The sequence below is a fragment of the Canis lupus genome, chromosome 11 (genome assembly GCF_048164855.1).
Source record: "Canis lupus baileyi chromosome 11, mCanLup2.hap1, whole genome shotgun sequence".
Taxonomy (NCBI): Eukaryota; Metazoa; Chordata; class Mammalia; order Carnivora; family Canidae; genus Canis; species Canis lupus.
The window spans coordinates 66,642,352-66,661,588 of NC_132848.1; the positions used below are offsets into that span (position 1 = coordinate 66,642,352).

The following is a 19,237-nucleotide window of genomic DNA, read 5'->3' on the forward strand; positions in this document are numbered from 1 at the left end:
CAGTGATCTGTAGGATATTACCAAGTTTTCTAGTTTTTGTGTGACTGGAGTTCCAGATGAGAGAGAGGTGAGAAAGGGTGACAGAAAAAATATTTGAAGTAATATGGCTAAAAATTGGACAAAAATTATAAACCCAGAGATTGAAGAAGTTCAATAAGCCCTAAGCAGGGTAAGCACATGCACTCAAAACCACTAAAAAAGACATCGTCATCAAACTGTTGAAATCTTGCGGTAAGAAGAAAATATCAAAAGCAGCCAGTGGGAGGAAAGGCACATTATGTATAGAGAAACAAAGACGAAAATTCAATGAACTTCTCTGATCAGAAACTATGCAAGTCAAGAGACAATGAAAGGGCATTTAAAAAAGTGCTGAAAGAAAAAAAATTCTGTCACATAGAATCCTATATTTAGAAAAAATATCTTTCAATAATGAAAGCTAAAGAAAACAAAAGCTGAGAGAATGTTGCCAGTTACACTGCACCACAAGAAATGTTAAAGCAACTTTTTCAGCATTAAAACACACACACACACATACACACAGAAGCTTGAGTTTGTATTAAAGAATGAAGAGTCCTGGAAATGGTAACTATATAAGTAAATACAAAAGGCTTTGCCCCTCTCATTTAGAAATTCTTAAAAAAATAACTGATTACTTAAACAAAAATACAATACTGTTTTATAGAGTTCATAACATATGTAGAAGTAAAATGCTTGACAATAATAGTTCAAAGGATGGAAGGGAGAAATGGAATTACATTGTTAGAATTTACATTGTATGTGAAATGTACTATTATTTGAAGGTAAATTGTGATAAATTTAAAATCTACATTCTACATCTTAGAACACCCATCAAAAATAAAACAAACAGGTCTAGCTAATAGGTCAACAGTGGGGATAAAATGAAATCCTAAAAAGGTATGTTTGAATGTAGAATCAGAAATACAAAGAAATCTGTGTCCTTAATGACCATAGAGCTGACATAGCTTCTAGAACACAGGTTTCTATCTCTTGACCTCTTTTAAGTGATTGAGAAATAAACTTCTAATTCATAGGCATTGTTATTTTATATTCTATGTTATGTACATAATCAGAATAGCTGCCTGCTTATATTAGTTATGGACATTCTATGTCCATTTTATGTTATGGACATAATCAGAATAGCTACCTGCTTATACTAGTTTCATGAAGTAAAGTATATTTCCCAGAATCAGGCAAACCCACACATTGCTCAAGATTTGGTCTCATTGGCAGCAACTTCAACATAATTCTGGAGTTCGTGTAATTGTCATTAAAATTACGAGTATAGTTTATCTTTTGTATGAATATTGCTTACCATTAGTTCAATCAGTTTTTCTTGAAAGAGGAAATACATGTAGAGTCCTTGGAATAGAGAAAATGCTCAGTCAATATACATTACTTTGAAACAGCCTCCATAATAAGGTTGAGATACCCTAATTTATTTATTTTTTAAAAGATTTTATTTATTTATTTGAGAGAGAGAGAGTCTACGAGCCGAGGGGAAGTGCAGAGGATAAAGCAGATTCCTCACTAAGCAGGAAGCCCAACATGGGGACTCGATCCCAGGACGCCGGGATCATGACCTGAGCCAAAGGCAGATGCTTAACGATCTGAGCCACCCAGGTGCCCTGAGATACCCCAATTTAGATATATTGTGAGGTTTGTACTCCAAAGTTAGGTAAAAAATAAAAGTGGCATTCATTTATCTATGAAAATCAGTGAACCTCTCTTTGAAATTGTGTTCACCGTACTCTTCTGTATAGTTCTTCAAAATCAGCAGTGCGAAACTTCAATCACAGGAAATGAATGCACCTTCACTCACCCTCTACTCAGTCTATGTGTCTAGTTTAATATTTAACAGTTCTTTGACCAAAGCAGCTATCCTTTTTTGCTTATCTGCACTTTCAAATTTGGTATATTCAAATATCTAGTCATTTCAGTAAAAAATGACTAATAATTAAGGTTTTGTTAAATCTCTTAAATTCTAAAAACTTCTTGATCTTAGGAATTTGCTCAGTAAATTCCAGTGTTTCCTCCACCATCTGACTACATAAAAATCAACTAGAACGATGTTTCTACTCTTCCTCCAAATATACATGAAAATGATATTTAGAATATGAATATAAGGAAAAATCACAATGTTAATACCTTTCTCCAAAACATGATGCAATTAATCTAATTTGCTAGAAAATGATGTAGAGGGAATTGGATACACCAATCTTTTCTTATGACTTGAAAAAAACTGTTGCAAACTTATTTTTCTCTTTTTACTGCAAACGTTTCATCTGCAGCACGTGAACATACCTTTGCATATTTTGTCCAAATTTCTCATATTTTATACTGACAAATGATTATATCCTGTTCATGGATGTTAAAAGTTGGGCTTTTTTTTTTTTTTATTAGAAATGCAGGCAGACTTCTTTTTGAGATCTGGAAGACCGTAGACTACATTTGAATTCTTGCTGAGATGCTCAGATTTGAGAGTACTAATATTGTGTTTGCATTTTAATATTCAGGTATTATGTAGGTTATCTCTTAAAATTTCTATCTTCCAATAGTCTTCCCTAAAATAAAATTATTCTCTTTTAATGTTCTCAAAGTCTCCAAATAGCTCACAGTCAACATGGAACATGTTCCTATTTTAAACCTGTGAATGGCACACAATTTGAAGGCCTGGGCTTTCACTCAAAAGATTTGTAGGCCCCAAATGCTGTCTCTGACATTTTAGATATATTTGGAAAATGTCAAAGACAAGCTAGTTAAGATTTTAATTTTTTAAAGAAGTATGCTTATACACCAAAGAATGCAGCCTGTATATTTTCAGTATTAGGCCAATCAACACGTATGCAAACAGTTATTTTGGAACTTTAAAAAATACTAAATAATGAAAGAAGTGGAAAACTCATGGAGAGAAGATTTAGATTGTGTTACCATACCTATTGATTTTTCTGCTCATGGAATAATTACTTGTACTTTTATACCTCACGTTTCATGCATTAATTCCTTCATCAAATACTCATTGTACATAGTGCCAAGCTATGGATGTAAAGATTAATTAGTCATGTTTCCAACCCTTGGAAAGCTTATAAGCAAGTGCATAGATAAGTACAACAAAATTTTATAACCACTTTTCTAGAAGTATGTTTAGGAAATAGTGGGTACGTAGACAAGGGAATAATCAGTTTTACATGAGAATGCAGTCAGAAAACACTTCAAAGAGGAGATGGTGGTTGAGCTAAGTCCTGAAACATGTCCAGGTGACCAAGGACATTTTAATAGAGCTTGCACTATGAGAAAAAACATGGAAGATGAAATAGCATGACCTACTTGGAGAACAACAGGCAATTTGGGCCAGATCATAGGGTATGAGGTGAGCAACCTGAATCATGAGGTTAGGTAAATTTTCTGGGATCAGATCACAGAAGTCCTTTTATGCCATGCCATGCCAAGGAGTTTGGCAATGAGAAACTGTTGAAAGAATATAAACAGAAGAGTGATACCAATCATATTTGTGTTTGAGCAAGGTGACCAGTTTAAAGAATATATAATAATTCAGGTGAGAGATGATGGACACACTAAGTAGCTGTGGGGAATGGAAAGAAGAGAACAGATACCAAAGACATTCGAGAGATAGAATGGGACTTAATTGCTGATTGGATGTGGGAGGTGAGGGAAAGAGGAGAGAAGGATAATTTTGAGGTTTCTAGCTATGTAACTGGACATTACACATTGAAGCGATTCGTTAATAGTGAACACCAGAAGAGAAGCAACTTAGTGGAAAATAATGAACTTCATTTTGGACAATAGAACTGGAAGTGAATGTGATGATACCCAGAAGGCATGAGATAAATATTGAGTACTGATGCCATTGAACACTGAACCTGGGAATGGATAAGAGCCCTGGGGAAAGGGGTGCATGGGTGGCTCAGTTCGTTGAGTGTCTAACTTTTGATTTTGGCTAGGTCATGATCTCAGGGTCATGAGATTGAACCCTGCTTTGGGCTCTGTGCTCAGCATCAGCAGGGAGTCTGCTTCTCTCTCTTTCCCTCTCCCTCTGCGCCTCTATCCCCCTCTCAAATAAATAAATAAATAAATAAATAAATAAATAAATAAATCTTTAAAGAAAGATCCTCCAGTGAGTGTGTAGAGTGATACCAATAACAACAGTTAACATCTATTGCATTATTAAGATCTTATTTGTACCAAGTGTCCTGCTCTATGTTACCTCATTCAATCTTTGACAAACTCTATGAGGTTAAGTACTCTTGATTGTTAATTTTATGTGTCAACTTGACTGGACCAGATATTTGGTTAAACATTATTTCTGGGTGTGTCTCTGAAGGTGTTTTTGGATGATACTAACATTTGAATCATTGGACTAAGTAAAGCGAATTGCACTGTGGGCCTCATCTGATCAGTTGAAAGATTGAATAGAACAAAAAGGCTGACCCTTCCACAAATAAGGAGGAATTTCCTACTGCCTGACTGCCTTGAGCTTGGATATTGGCTTTCAGCTATTTGAAAGTCCTGGTGTTAGCAGGGGTCCCAGTTCTAACCTCCGCACTACCAGTACATCTCCTGTCCCTCTATAGGCATTAAAACCCTGGCCTCAGGCCCATAAGGCCTAGATTTAAGTCTGACTTAGAGTCCCTTTCTCCTGACACAACATTTTTTTCCCTCTGGCAATAGGATTTCTCTCAAGCCCAGGATGTCTATGTATTTGTATCAGAAAAGATGGCTGCAATGAGCTCAATCTGCCATGTTGTGAGAGCCTAGTTTTTATTCATTTTTGAAAATGATTTCGAATACTTTGCCATAATTACCTATATTCTTATTTTCTAAAAATCTTTTTACCAATACCTTTAAGGACGTATCTGACTTGTTCAAGTACAAAAGAAATACACTGACCATGAAACATTACCATCTCTGAAATAGTAGTATGTAGACACAGTTAGGGAATACTGGGGAGCCAGGCTAGGGTGTGGAAGGGATTTAGGGTAAATAGCCATATTTAAAGTTGGCAAGTTATAGGACTCTAACTTCATGATGTTCACTTTAATTCTCCTTGTTCACCCCCCAAGCTAGGTTGGTGCCCCATAACCCAATCTTTCTTTGGTAGTTTTCTCTAGTTCTCTGACTTATGTTGGTAAGTAAAATAGTAAGTTACTCTAAACTCACCAATTTTTGTTTTGTTTTAACATCTCTTTATAGACCTGAGTACAGGAATCCTGGACTTTGCCAATAAAAATTTCCTACTTAAGTTCTGCCCTTCTCAGTATTAATGTCTCACAACTAGATCTCCTGAACTGCTACTGCTCTAATATTTTCTCAGATAATTCCCCCATTCAGTTTCACATGCTGCCTTAAGCATCTGTGTCTCCTGCTTGTCCTGCCTCCACAGTTACCTCTCGGAGATCAGTTTCTTCACAACCCCACCCCGCTGTGTCACTGTTTAAAACTCCCAGCCTCCCAACCTGAGTCACCGCACGCCCCCTTCTAGTGTTACCAGCCGGGCCTCTTACCCCCAGCCTGTCTCTTCTCTGATAAAATCAGCATTGCATGTTAGCAGAGACACACCATTCCATCCATTTGACCAGACTTGGCAGCCTGGAGTTTTTCAGTTTATGAGAGTATGTTTTTAATGCAGCATTTATAGATCTTAGAAAATTTAAAAGTATACAGAAAAACAAAGAATAGTCCAATGAATCCCATGTATCCATCATCCAGCTTGAAGAATTTTCAACTTCTGGTCAACCTTGTTTGGTCTCTATCTCCACCACACCCACTGATTTATTTCAAAACAAATCCCAGATGCCATATAATTTTATCTGTATATCCATATGTGTCTTTTAAAAACTGAGTGTTTTATTTTATTTTTTAAAAGATTTTTTTTATTAATTTGAGACAGAGAGGGTACAAGCAGGGAGGAGGGTCAGAGGGAGAGGGAGAAGCAGACTCCTCACTCATGCAGGAAGCCTGATGTGGGGCTCAATCCCAGGACCCCAATGTCATGACCTAAGCCAAAGGCAGATGCTACTGAGCCACCCAGGCACCCCTAGATATCTTTATTTTAAAAACAAAACTATAACTTGATTATCACACCTAAAAATAACCCCCTGAATATTTTCTTAATATCCTCAAATATCCAGACAGTTTTTAAGAATTGAGATACAAAAATCCATTAGTTGTTATTATCTCTTAAGTCTCTCTTTTTAAAAAAGTTGCATATTATGAAAATTTTCAAACACATACAAAGTAAGCAATATAATATACATACACAACACCTAGCTTTAATCATGACCATCAGTCTTTTTTCTTGTATCATCTATACCTCTACCCACTCTCCAATTTCCATTCCATTATTTTTTAACAGTGTTTGTACATATATTTAAACATACAAATCTTAGTTGTATAGTTTTGACAAATGGATATACCAATGTAACCCATATCCCTATCATCACATAGGAATTTACATCTCCCTAGATGGTCCCCTTGTGCCTCTTACCCCTTCACAGGCAACTTCTATGTTGATTTTTATTTTAGCCTTAGATTAGTGCCTGTTCTAGGCCTTTATCCTCTTTTATGTTTAGCTTCTTCTCAGTACAATGTCTGTGAGATTCAGTCTACTTCATATAATTGCTATCACTACTACAGTATGTTTATCCTTTCTCCTGTTGATGGACATTTGGTTAATGAAGGTTTTTGTTATTGAGAATAAAGCTGCTATGAACATTATTCCATAAGACTACCAGTGCTTAAACTTTTTTTAAAGGTCTAAGTGGGGTGCTTGTGTGCGTGTGTGTGTGTGTGTGTGTGTGTGTAGGTGCAGGGAGTTGGTTATTGTTGAGGAATCCAGGTCATTTGTCCAGTAGAATGTCTAGTCAGGATTCTGCTGATTGCATCCACTTATGTTTTACATATTCCTCTGTCCCTTGAATTTTCTGTAAATTGATCATTAGATCTAGAGGCATAAAAGATTCAAGTTCAATTTTGTCAAGACTGTTTCAAAGGTGTTGTTGTGCACTTCCATTAGAAGATCACAGTGATGAGTATTCTTTTATTTGATACTGTAACTTTGGGATAGGTTTCTAGAAATGAGATTGTTGGATTAAAGGGTAAATGTATATAAACTTTCACTAGATTTAACTTATGAGATTTTCAGGTATATATTATAAACTATAATATGCTGTTCAGTGAGGTATTGGTTGTGGTAATTTTGCTAAGTAGAAATACACATACACACACAATTTAATCTCATTATTTGTAGTAGTTATGATCTATAAAGTTGCTGCAAACACTGAATTAGTAAGTACTGAACCATGCCTCCTAGAGAAAAATACAAGGTTAAGATCCTGTGAGCATCTGGTCACAACATTTTAGTCAACTCAGCAATAGATAATCTTATTTTATGTGTACTTCTGCTTAAAGACAACTTATTTAATATATATTGTTGATTCATTAATATTGAGCTCACAGTCAACAGCACTATAACTCATGCCTAAATGAAACTTATCTAACACGCATATTTTCTCTGAGGGCAACAGCACAGCCTTCCTATGCTTAGAAACATTAGACAGCAGCTCAGCACTATGTTTGTGGGCCCTTTTAAACATTGAAATCACACACACACAAACAAAAGCAGAAGACATAAAAATCTGAACAACCTGGTGCTAAATGGACCACAAAATGGACACTTATTTACAGTATGAGATCTAAGACAAGAAGGCAGAACATTACCTTGTTCAGCCTCAGCTAGGTATGTGGGTGCCAAGAAACTCAAATTTTGGGGGACTCGTGGCATGTCCATGAATGACCTACGAAAGCACTATGATTATTAATATGGGAATTACAAGTATTTTTAGTGAGTAGGCAAAATCACAAATACGTACTCCATGAAGAATGAGAATCAACTCTATACATAAAACAGGGTTAGCATCTGTTTCCAATCCCCCAGAAATTGGGCAGCTAAAAAGAAGAATAAACATATTCTTTTCAGCAGGCTCAATGGGACTATATTCCCATGAGAGCTAGGCTTGATGGAGGTATCCTGTCTCAAAAACGTGTAGACTGAAGCGTAACCATAACTCACTGTGATAGGAGATGTAGGTAAATTGGGTTGTAAATATGCTAACATTTTTACTAAGAAAGAACCCTCCTTAAGTGAGAAAAATATCATATATAGTGGTGGAAATGGCGTGAGGTTTAGAAAGTATAGAAGTGTCTAAGAAAACTAGCTTAAAATCTGACCTGAAAGAAAGAAAAGACTGAGGACTTAGTACAGAATAAATGCAAAGAATATAGTTCTAAGATGTTTCACTGAATGGGGAGTGAGAGACATACTACCTAATGAGGATGTCTGGTGATGACAAGAATCAATTTACCTGGGAGATAAGAAGTAATAGAAAATCCTTTGCCTCACTAATGAGAAGTAGTTCTGACTTGGACTTGAGGGTATATGTATGGGAAGCCATAGTGAAAAAAGACCAAGTGAATCCAGAATATGCTTTAAAAAAATTATCTTGTTCTAGGTATGAACCTTAGAGAGCAATTTGTAAAGAGTTTGATTGATTAATTAATTAAGTAATATCAGATCACTATAATAATAAATAAAAACAATGCCTGGTGGTTTACATATTGAGATAGATATTCTGCTCCCAAGTCCTCCGTAAATTATAGTCTCACATTTGGCTCTCCATATATTGAGCAAAAGCTGGTATAAAAATTATCAGAGGAGTGCCTGGGTGGCTTAGTCTGTTAAGTGTCTGCCTTTGGCTGGGGTCATGATCCTGGGGTCCTGGGATCAAGCCCTGCATTGGGCTCCCTGCTCAGTGGGGGACCTACTTCTCCCTCTCCTTCTCCTGCTCTCTCTGCTTGTACTCTCACTCTCTCTCTCCCTCTCTCTGTCAAATTAACAAATGAAATCTTTAAAAAAAAAAGAGAGAGAGAATTATCAGAGACACTAGGGCCAACACATAGGATAACAGCCATATTTTTCAAATATACCATGACAATTACTCTCCCACCTCTTATCCCTAATACTATTCTCTTGAGAGGCAACAACAGAAAATATACCACTAGATTTTTGCTTCAGACTTACCCTTAAAATTTCTCTAGTTTAGATATCGGGCTGAAGATATTTCTTGAAGTCGAGTCACAGAGACATTCTAGTGCTTGACCACAACACTTATATCCCTATGGTGAGACTCCAGCCTCCTTCCCAGCCCCAACCAGGATTCCCATAAAACTCTCCTATAATTCTCTTTCCTAAGACGCTCTTATAAATAGCATGTCCTAAATCATGGACACTAGCCTAGGTTTCCCTTTTTGCTTATTGGACATCTTGCCTGCACTCACTAGTTTCTCTCTGGCTTTAAGAATTTCAAAGGCCATCTCCAGGAGGCAGAGGTGGAAATGGTACTAGAAAAGCCCATTTGGATTATATACTTTTAAAGACAGTGACTTAGATCATATGAAGATTATCAACACAGTAACAAACACCTACGTTTTAGTTTCTTACTGACCAGACTTAACAATATTTAGGGAAATCATGAGAAGCAATTCTTACTCCCAGAAGCCTAGAATTCAGGAAAGCTCTGCTTTTGCAGAGTCAGAGTCAGAGTCATTTTGCTGACTGAGAAAAATAAAAAGGAATTTGGTAGAAACTTTTGTTATATATATATATATATATATATATGTATGTGTATATATATATATGACATATATGTGACATTTATATATATATAAAGTAGTAGGATTGATATGAAATAAAAATATTTTCATAATTTCAGGTTCAGTTTGAACTTTTGTTTACTTAATTTCTGAATTTCATTGTTCAATTAGAATCATACAATAACATGAGATTATTTTGCTATCCAAAGCAATTTGTTGCTATTCATTCCTCAACAATAGCTCTCTACCCTCATCTTTTACTCTCCAATTCCAAATTCCAATATTATTCAACTGGAGGATTAGACTGAGTGAGGAGTTGAAGACAAACAGGTGATACTTAACACAAAGCAATGAAATACATAATGTAAGCATTCCATTTTGAAATAAGTTAGATGTTAAGAAATATAGCTGCTATGAATTTTTACTGATGACATGCCTGTTGTGACCTAGGCTATTGATATGGTTGGCCAAGCATGAATAGAAGCATAAACATTTCTATACCTGAACTCAGGCAAAGTGGTTAACTTAGAAGAAACTTCAAGTCTATATTTATCAATGGAGCAGACAAAATGGAATCAAATGACACAGGAAGAAAAAAAGGGAAAAAAAGATAACTATATGGTAAAAATCCCAATTATCTTGGGATCATTTTTCCAGCAATCAAAATAGGACCATTAACCCAAAGGTAAAACTTCTGAGCTGCTAAAAAAAAAAAAAGAAAAAAAAAGAAAAAAAACTGTACACTACAGTTCACAAACTTTATGTAGAAAATGTTATAATATTAAATTTATCTAAATAAACTTGATATTTCACTCCCCTAGTCACAGAAAATTAGAAGCAATAAATTTTTTAACCCTCAGTTATTATAGACTCTAACATTTATTGTTTGTTTACTGTGTGTGAGGAATAGTTACATAAATAGTTAATTTAATCCTATAAGGTATGTATTATTATTCCCCTCATTTCACAGACAAGGAGACAGAGGTAGAGAGAGGTTGTTAAATTTGCCCAACATGACACAGTAAAAACCAGGAGGGTCAGGATTCAAATACAAGCATTTTACCAGAGACTACACTTCGAGGCATTAGTGGCAGACATCAGGGACTGTAAATACAGTGATGAACAGGTGAGGAGGCTCCTGTTGTCAAGGTCTACAAGGGCCGGGGACCTGGAAGAGGCATGAGCTGGTAGGAGCAAGAACTGATGCTGACAGCACAAGAAGGCAGAGGTGTTTAGGGTTGGGAGCGCCAGACCCTTTACAGTTATTGTTTAATTCATTCTTTGCAACCATTCTGTAACTTAGAAGTAGCCCTTTCTCAGATGAAGAAATTGAGTTTGCGGAGCATTAAATAAATTCCCCCCAAATTGCATAATTTAGTAAATAGTGGACCTGGGATTTGAATCCAGGTCTGACATGAAGGCTTCATTTCTTTCTCCTGTACCTCACTACTCTAGCAAAACCTTAGAAACAGAGGAACTTAAAAGTATTTTGTCTGCAATTCTGTATAAAAGGAAAAAGCCCTGAACACACTACACCAGCCTGTGAGAGTTTTGTTGAATTCATAAAGTGGTTCAATGTGAAAATGGTGCAATAAAATACGTACAATTAAGACCCTAATAATAAAAAACCAGTGACATTATGTAGATTACTCTCTGTTTAAGAAAACAGGAAAAAGTCTTGCATATTTTAAAAAGCCTAAAAATAGATATGGTTAAAATAAAACGTGCATTTAAAGGGACAAGCTTCAAGAATCTGGAAATTTCTCCTCTGTGGAATACCTCTTTTCTAATGACGCCAGATAAAGAAAGTTTCCTATGTTGAGAAATAGTACAAATAGACATATTAAATAAAGGTTAACACTATTTTGTGTCATAGGACCCAACAAAAATAGTCCCAACACTTTAATAGCAACTTGGATTATGTGTTAATACTGAATGATACAGTATCTAAAATGTGTTTCTACAAGTTGTAAGAAATTGTAATTTATCAGGGATTCAAGCTATTAGGAAAGTAAAATAATTGGATTTCTCCTCATTCTATACTTCTGTGAGACAAAAGGACACAGATGTTCTTCAAAGACCTATGAACTTAAAATTCAAATATTCAGCACCAAATAAGCCAAAGGTTTACTTTAAAGAGCAACATATATGGTATGTCTTACATACAATATTGAACTGTATTTCCTATACTTTCTCTACAGTGCTGTGTTGATGATTGTTTTCATGACAACAATCATGACCCATAGTGTGCCCTCTAAGCTACAAAAAGACAAAAAAGCTAAAAACTACGTTCAATGTAATTTGAGAACAATACATTCAATTACCAGCTTTAAAAAATGAGCCAACTATTGCGTATCTAAAATCTTTCAGATAACCCAAATACTAATTTGAAAATTTCATTATCTAGTTTATTCATTAGAACACCTGAAAAAAATATTTATGAAAAATATTCCTAGAAATATAAGAAAATATTTTCATCTGCACATTACTTTTATTGACTTACATGTTCTTTTAAAGTTCTATGCCCTGCTTAGGTGTTGGATGTATTTTTAATGAAAAATTTTAATAATTTAAAAATAGCTATTAAGAAATTTTCAGTTGGTTAATGATTATAGACAACATTCAAATAAAAAATACCGTTTGTTACTGAATAGCTTTAACATTTTACTTGGGTTGCCAGAAAACTTTGTATGGGAGATAATTATTTAATTTAGATGTATATATTTGTTCACTCAGAAGTGATGCTTTGTCAATGACAAAAACATAATTATGCATAAAGTTAGTTTTGTTCAAACCTTTTTTGCTAACTTTTAAAAAGATTTTATTTATTTATTTGACAGAGCGCAAAAGAGAGAGCACAAATGGGGAGCAGGAGAGGGAGGAACAGGCTCCTTGTTGAGCTAGGAGCCAGATACAGGCTCCATCCCAGGACTCCAGGACCATGACCTGAGCTGAAGCAGATGTTTAACCAACTGAGCCACCAGGTACCCGTCCTTTTACTAATTTTTTTTTTAAATCAAAGAAATGTATGTAGTTTAAAGTAGAAGAGAAAGGAAAATATTTTCTTCCTGGGCAAATTCATGGTAGGTGGAGGATGTGTAGCTATAACTACTTTCTGTAACGTTTCTAAGATAGTTCCAAGTTTCAATTTAAAAACCATGTTAAACCATTCATTTTGATTTTTGTTTCAAAGTGTTTAGACACCATAGAGGGTAATGATCTGATATTTTTGGGAAAATCTTACTTTGACTTTGTTTCTAAATGAGCCTTAGGAACATTAAAGAGTTTCTATAGCTGGGTCCTACACTCATTGAAGACTTAGAGCATTTAATTAATAAAGGGTAACTGATTGTGAATAGGTCTTCTGATGGGCTTCAGAAATTTTATGAAATATGATCTGAATTTATAACATCATAGAGAGATCTATTTATGAAGCTTTATTATGCCAGAGACACTCTGAAAATTCTTTCTTCCAGTTTAAGGCTTCAAATAGCACATATATATTGATTAGTCTGTAATTTGGAAAGAGTCAGTCTATTACTAGGACAGCATTTCAACCATGTAAGAGAATCTATTTCCCCTTTTAAAAACATTTACCCTTATTTTATTTTCTAAAAAATCATTTAAATATTAAATCAGTATGACAGGCCTTGTCAAAGCAACAATTGAGCAATTGGCGTAGAATAGTAAAGTACTATTACCTAGATGAGGCTCAGATAGTAGATTCATTAAAAGAACACATTGTCCTGTTTTCTTCCTCTTTAAAGGCAGCATTCTAGCAGTAGCAGTGTAAAGACAGGCAGTACCTATTCCTTGCTTACTAAAAGAAAATGTTGAAAGGGAATCTTATCTCCACCTGCTTGACAGCTTCTCAGAAAAGACCAGTCTTTTAATTTCCTTTCCTTTTTCTCTTTACAACTTTTAATTGGTTCACATGTTCCAGACCTCAGGGGACAATGTGATTTCTCATTTTTAATGTGGCATATCCTCAATATCCTAATGCCCACACACAGTGAGTGTGATGCTGGTGGCTCCTAAGACATACTTTTTTCTGTGTCATACTTGTGTGACATATCTTTTGGGATGGTTATGACATACTTCTTCCCAAATAAAGATTTTAAATTTACTGTTTTGGGAGATTAATGCATATAGTGGCACAGAAAGTAATATATTAGTGTCATTATTATTACCAATTATTACTCAGAAGGTGCTTTTTGATGACAAGTTCACACACATGTACCAAACAGAAGAGCTCTTATGACCATCTACATAATCATATAAATTAAATCTAAAAACTGCCACAAAAAGCCCAAAACTCATTTTGTATCAGGAGATTGGAAATGGGAGAGTATTTCTGTTTGTATTTGATTTCCTGGTGCTCTGTCTTTATATAACTAAGAAATGATGCAAATCCATATAATCATGGCCAACAGCCAAATCTTCCACAAGTACTTGTGAGTGTATGTGGAAGTTCATGAAAATATATTTCAAAGATTTCTATCTTGCTAATTTATAAACTTTTATGTCTAGACAGAAACAAATACAGGGCAACTTTTGAGCATTATTTCTGATGTGTATGATAATAATTTAAGCAAACCATTTAGACAGACTAAAAACATATGAAATAAATGTGATGCTTCTAAAAAGACTTCTCTGATTTTCACTCTGGAGAAAATAATTTGCTGTTTTACCTTACTGTTTTTTTCCTTGTGACTCAAGGGAATCCATGACTCTAATATGTTTTTCTTGTAGGTATTTAAAATAACATACTATAAAGGTAGATAGTATTTTCAAATTTAGTTAAATAGGGAAATAGTTAAGATTGTAACTTTCAGACAATACTCCTCCTTAAAATTTAGACAATACTCTTCTTTGACATTTTAGTGAGCTCCAAAGTTCGTAAGTAATTTTGCCCTTTATTTAGTAGAACATCACCCAACATGTAATGGGAAAATAAAAACTTACATATCACAATATTATCATTGTATATAATTATGATATATGACACACTGTATTATGTGATTTACCAAATTAATCTGTAAAAGACTGTGTGGCCACTATTAGTTGCTTCAAACTGTCAAATGAACTAGATGTTGATTTTTAAACCTCAAGAGAGCATTAATGGTTTACTAAATTTTCTCAACTGAAGTTCATCATCTGAGCAGAGCAAGACCTTTTTTCATCATTCATCTGTCAAAAGTCATTCTTCTGGCATTTTCCTCTACTCTCTAAGTGTTCGCCAGAGTGAGATTCAACTGCAGCTCTTGTGGCCCCCATCTTACCACCTGTCTGTCTTGCTCAGCTCTCAGAACTGCTTCTCTTTGATGTACCTCTGATATCTCCAGAGAGCCTCCCTACTGGCTGTCTCCTCAAAATGCCCCCCAGGACCCTACACCCTTCTTTAGCTATACTTTCTCTCCTTTTCTTCCCATCCAAGCTTCTTGAGAAGGGGCTCTAGTCAGTCCCTACATTTTCTTGTCTCTCATTCAATCTTTTTATTCTCTCTTTTTTCTTTTAATAAAATATACATAACATAAAACTTGCCATTTTAACTTTCAAGTGCATAGGTCTGTGGCATGAAGCACATTGACATCGCTCTACAACCATCACCACCATCCATCTCCAGAACCTTTTCACTTCCCAAACTGAAACTCTATACCTGTTAAACAATAATTTTCTATTCCTCCTCCTCCCTGCTTGCAGCCCCTGGAAACCCCCATTCTACTTTCTGTCTTTATGAATTTGATGACTCTGTGTACCTCATATAAGGGGAATCCCATAGTATTTATGCTTATGTGACTGACATTTCATTGAGCATAACATCCTTAAGCTCAGTCATGTTTCCTTTATTGTCTTTGTTTTATCTTTTCCATGCCATTGAACTGCTCCTTGCCAAGGTCACCAGTGACCCCCAACTTACTTGATACTCTGGAAAATTGTCTTTTTTAAAAATCTTTCAGTGGCATTCAACTGCACTTGAAACTTCTTTACACTCTCCCCTCTTTTCAATTCCAAGACCTCCCTCTCTCCTGTTTTCTTCCTACGTTCCTAGCACTTCTGTGTTTGCTCCTCTTTACCTCAAATAATGTTTTTCTTCTGTGTCCTGTGTACATTTTAGAACATACTTTTCCATTCCTGTAATTTCTATTGCCATCCATATGTGGACTCTGACTCTTTGTTGTCATCAACCTAGATTTCTCTCCTGAACTCCAGAGAAGCGCAAACATCTATTGATGGAGATCCCCACATGAATGCTCCACCCACAAAATGTTTAAATCCATGTTTCCCTCTGGATTTATATCAGCAATAGCTGGTACCATCCTCTGAGTTACTCTTGACTTTAAAATTTTTCCAACCCGCAACATTTAATTGATTTCATAAGTTTTCTCAGTTTTTCCCATTCCATATCTCTGCAATAACCTTAATATTCACTTGTATCTATCCTCACTGCTACTGCTACTTGGCAATTCAAGTATTATTCTTCTCTCTGGGATCACTGTCACAGCTTCCTAATGAGTCTGCTTCTTTTCCTTCAGTTTCATCCCCATCTGGTATATTCTCCACCTATTGTCAGAATGATTTGTACAAAGCAAATCTGATTATATCACTCGCTGAATAAAAGTTTTGAATGCCTTCCCATTGCCTTCAGGAAGAAGAGTGCCATATTCTGCAGGATCTGGCCTCTCCATCTAAACCTCAGTACTTCCTGCTTTCCCTTATGCATTATTTGTTCCCAAGGGCATGATAAACTGTTCTAAATGTACTCTCTCCAGGCTGCCTTATTAACATAGGTGCCATTCTCCTGGATAACTCTTACTGTCCTTTAGGACTCTACTCCAGGGCCATCTTCTCTAGAAAACCTTCCATGAAGGTGGGTATGGTAGATCCAGTGGTGTGCTGTTTGGATTCTTTTAAGGCCTCAGGACTGAATTGTTCATTCCCTGACCGCTGAGAGTATTAGTACAGATAGATCATAGCTAAATTTCATTTTGCAGCTTGACCGTGGTTGAAGAGAGCCACTTCCTTAAGGCCATGCCTTCCTTCCTATGGGCAACCCATATGTAATGACTACTTGATCTGGAAATATAGAAGCCTAGTTACATTGTCCCAGTTGGGACTATTCTGCAGGCCACCCTAGCCCTATAATCCTCCCATGAAAAGGCTGAGAACTTTGTTGTGATTGCATCAGAGACCAACTTCTTCTGTTCAATTCAGTTTCTTTCACTTCTCCTGCACGTGATTGATCCTGAAAGCTAGTCTCCTGTGCATAAATCTCCATCTTAGAGTCCATTTCACAGGGAACTAAGTAGCAACACTGAGTTAGGATCCTCAACGTCACTTGCTTATTTCTATCATAACACTTATCCCCCTATATCATCATAATTGTCTGTTTACTTGTGGGCCTCTGCCTAAGTACAATGAGCAACTTGAGGACAGAGAGTCACCATCTTGTTTTTTTTATCTTCACTTCCTTTTTATCGTTATTTATTAAATCTTCTTGAATAAATAAATGAGTAAATAAATGTATGAGATCACCATCTTCAAAATCCTTGGGGATTTTTTCTAAAATCAATTCAATCCTTCTTGACCTTTATTTCCTTTAGGAATAGCTCCAGAAAATCTGGATTGTCTCTTCCAGGATGTATTTGAAGTTTGCTGCTGCTTGTGTTTAATAAAATTGAGAGAAGCGTGGATTTGAAGGTCTAGATTTAGATGCCTGGATTGAATTCTTAGTCATCATAGCTGTGTGACTTTGGGCAAATCATATAACCTCTTCATGTCTCAATTTGATCAGCTGGACAATTGTAATTCTAGCCCATAAATCCTGCTTGGTGGTAAATAAATTAGGTATTATCTGTATGAAATAATGGCACGTGGTAGATACTCAATAAATTTTAGCCCCATATCCCTTTTTTCCTTTTTAGATTAAACTTATTCTTCCTATAATAATTTGCAAAGAAATAAATTACAGTAGTTTGGTCCTACTGAGATGATCTCAGTAGCTCTCATTATCTTCTCACCCCACTCCCCTGCCTTTCATGGAACATAGCAAAAATCCATCATTCTCTTCTCTGCTACTGTTCTTATTCTAGAAGGGAAAAAAGCATCTACTGAAAGCCTTTGAAAGCATCTACCTGTGGAAGGAGCCTCGGTGTCCATCGAAGGATGAATGGATAAAGTAGATGTGGTATATATATACAATGGAATATTACTTAGCCATTAGAAACGATTAATACCCACCATTTGTTTCAAAGTGGATGGAACTAGAAGGTATTATGCTGAGTGAAGGAGGTCAATCGGAGAGGGACAAACATTGTATGGTTTCACTTATTTGGGGAATATAGAAAATAGTGAAAGGGATTATAGAGGAAAGGAGAAAAAATGAGTGGGAAATATCAGAGAGGGTGACAAAACATGAGAGACTCCTAACTCTGGGAAACAAACAAGGGGTAGTGGAAGGGGAGGTGGATGGGGGGATGGGGTGGCTGGGTGGCGGGCACTGAGGGGGGTACTTGAGGGATGAGCACTGGGTGTTTTTTTTTTCTTTTTCTTTTTTTTTTTTTTTTTTAGCACTGGGTGTTATACTATATGTTGGCAAATTGAATTCCAATAAAAAATATACAAAAAATAAAATTCAAATTCCAAAAAATAAATAAATGAAAAATAAAAAGAAAATAAAAGAAAATTCCATTTCACATATAAATATTGTCTTTTGTCTGTACATTTATACCTATTTTTTATATTTTTTTAAATTTTTATTTATTTATGAAAGTCACAGAGAGAGAGAGAGAGGGGCAGAGACATAGGCAGAGGGAGAAGCAGGCTCCATGCACCAGGAGCCCGATGTGGGATTCGATCCCGGGTCTCCAGGATTGCGCCCTGGGCCAAAGGCAGGCACTAAACCGCTGCACCACCCAGGGATCCCCATTTATGCCTATTTAAAATATACTGTATATAGCAGAAAATTGACTATTAATACCATATATAAATATATATTTATGAATTTTGTTTTCTAGGTCACTTCTGTTTGTTACTGATAAATCTCTAAACTCTTAGCCATACAAATGAATATAGGTGAAGAGGTTTAAAGCTGAATTCAAATCTGCCTCATGTAATTCCAACAGTTTCAAAGCCAATTTAGTTTTGATTAGATAATACTTACTCTTGGTGACAGGTGTTGAGTATATAAGAAACTAAATTGAGCTTTAAAAATGCTGATAGAAGAAGTCAGTGTAAGTAAATATGGAACATCATGATGACATTTTTAACATTTTATTGCGTGGTGTTAATAGTTTGGTTATAGGCAGTAGCTTTGGGGCAAAAGGTAGATACCGATTTTCATAAAATTTCAGGCTTAACAATGAGAAGAAAGTTTGTGAATCCCAAGAGAGGTTAAGATTGTTTCATTCTAAAAGGTAGTTTGACAAGACTGACTTGAGATCAGAGACAGCTATAATTTGTGTGCTTTCTTATGGTGTGCTGTGTTTATGATAAATAAAAGGTACTTCTCTATTTAAAAAAAGCATCTACTCAACAATGCAAGTCCCTG

At 35.6% G+C, this 19,237-nt stretch overlaps 2 protein-coding genes across 7 annotated transcripts in view; one reads left to right on the plus strand and one right to left on the minus strand.

Annotated features, from left to right (window-relative positions):
* Window positions 1–19,237, minus strand: part of PELI1 (pellino E3 ubiquitin protein ligase 1) — a 135,960-nt gene that overhangs the window by 62,203 nt on the left and 54,520 nt on the right. The window contains exon 5 of one of the 6 annotated variants that reach the window (XM_072768604.1): window positions 1,334–1,380. The exons of the other annotated variants lie outside the window; for them this stretch is intronic. The gene's annotated coding sequence lies outside the window, so the exon portion shown is untranslated. The remainder of the gene's footprint in view (window positions 1–1,333; window positions 1,381–19,237) is intronic. 6 annotated transcript variants of the gene reach the window in all.
* The window catches only part of LOC140642215 (uncharacterized), a 95,000-nt gene that overhangs the window by 3,745 nt on the left and 72,018 nt on the right, over window positions 1–19,237 (plus strand). The window contains exon 2 of the mRNA XM_072842676.1: window positions 12,528–12,671. The gene's annotated coding sequence lies outside the window, so the exon portion shown is untranslated. The remainder of the gene's footprint in view (window positions 1–12,527; window positions 12,672–19,237) is intronic.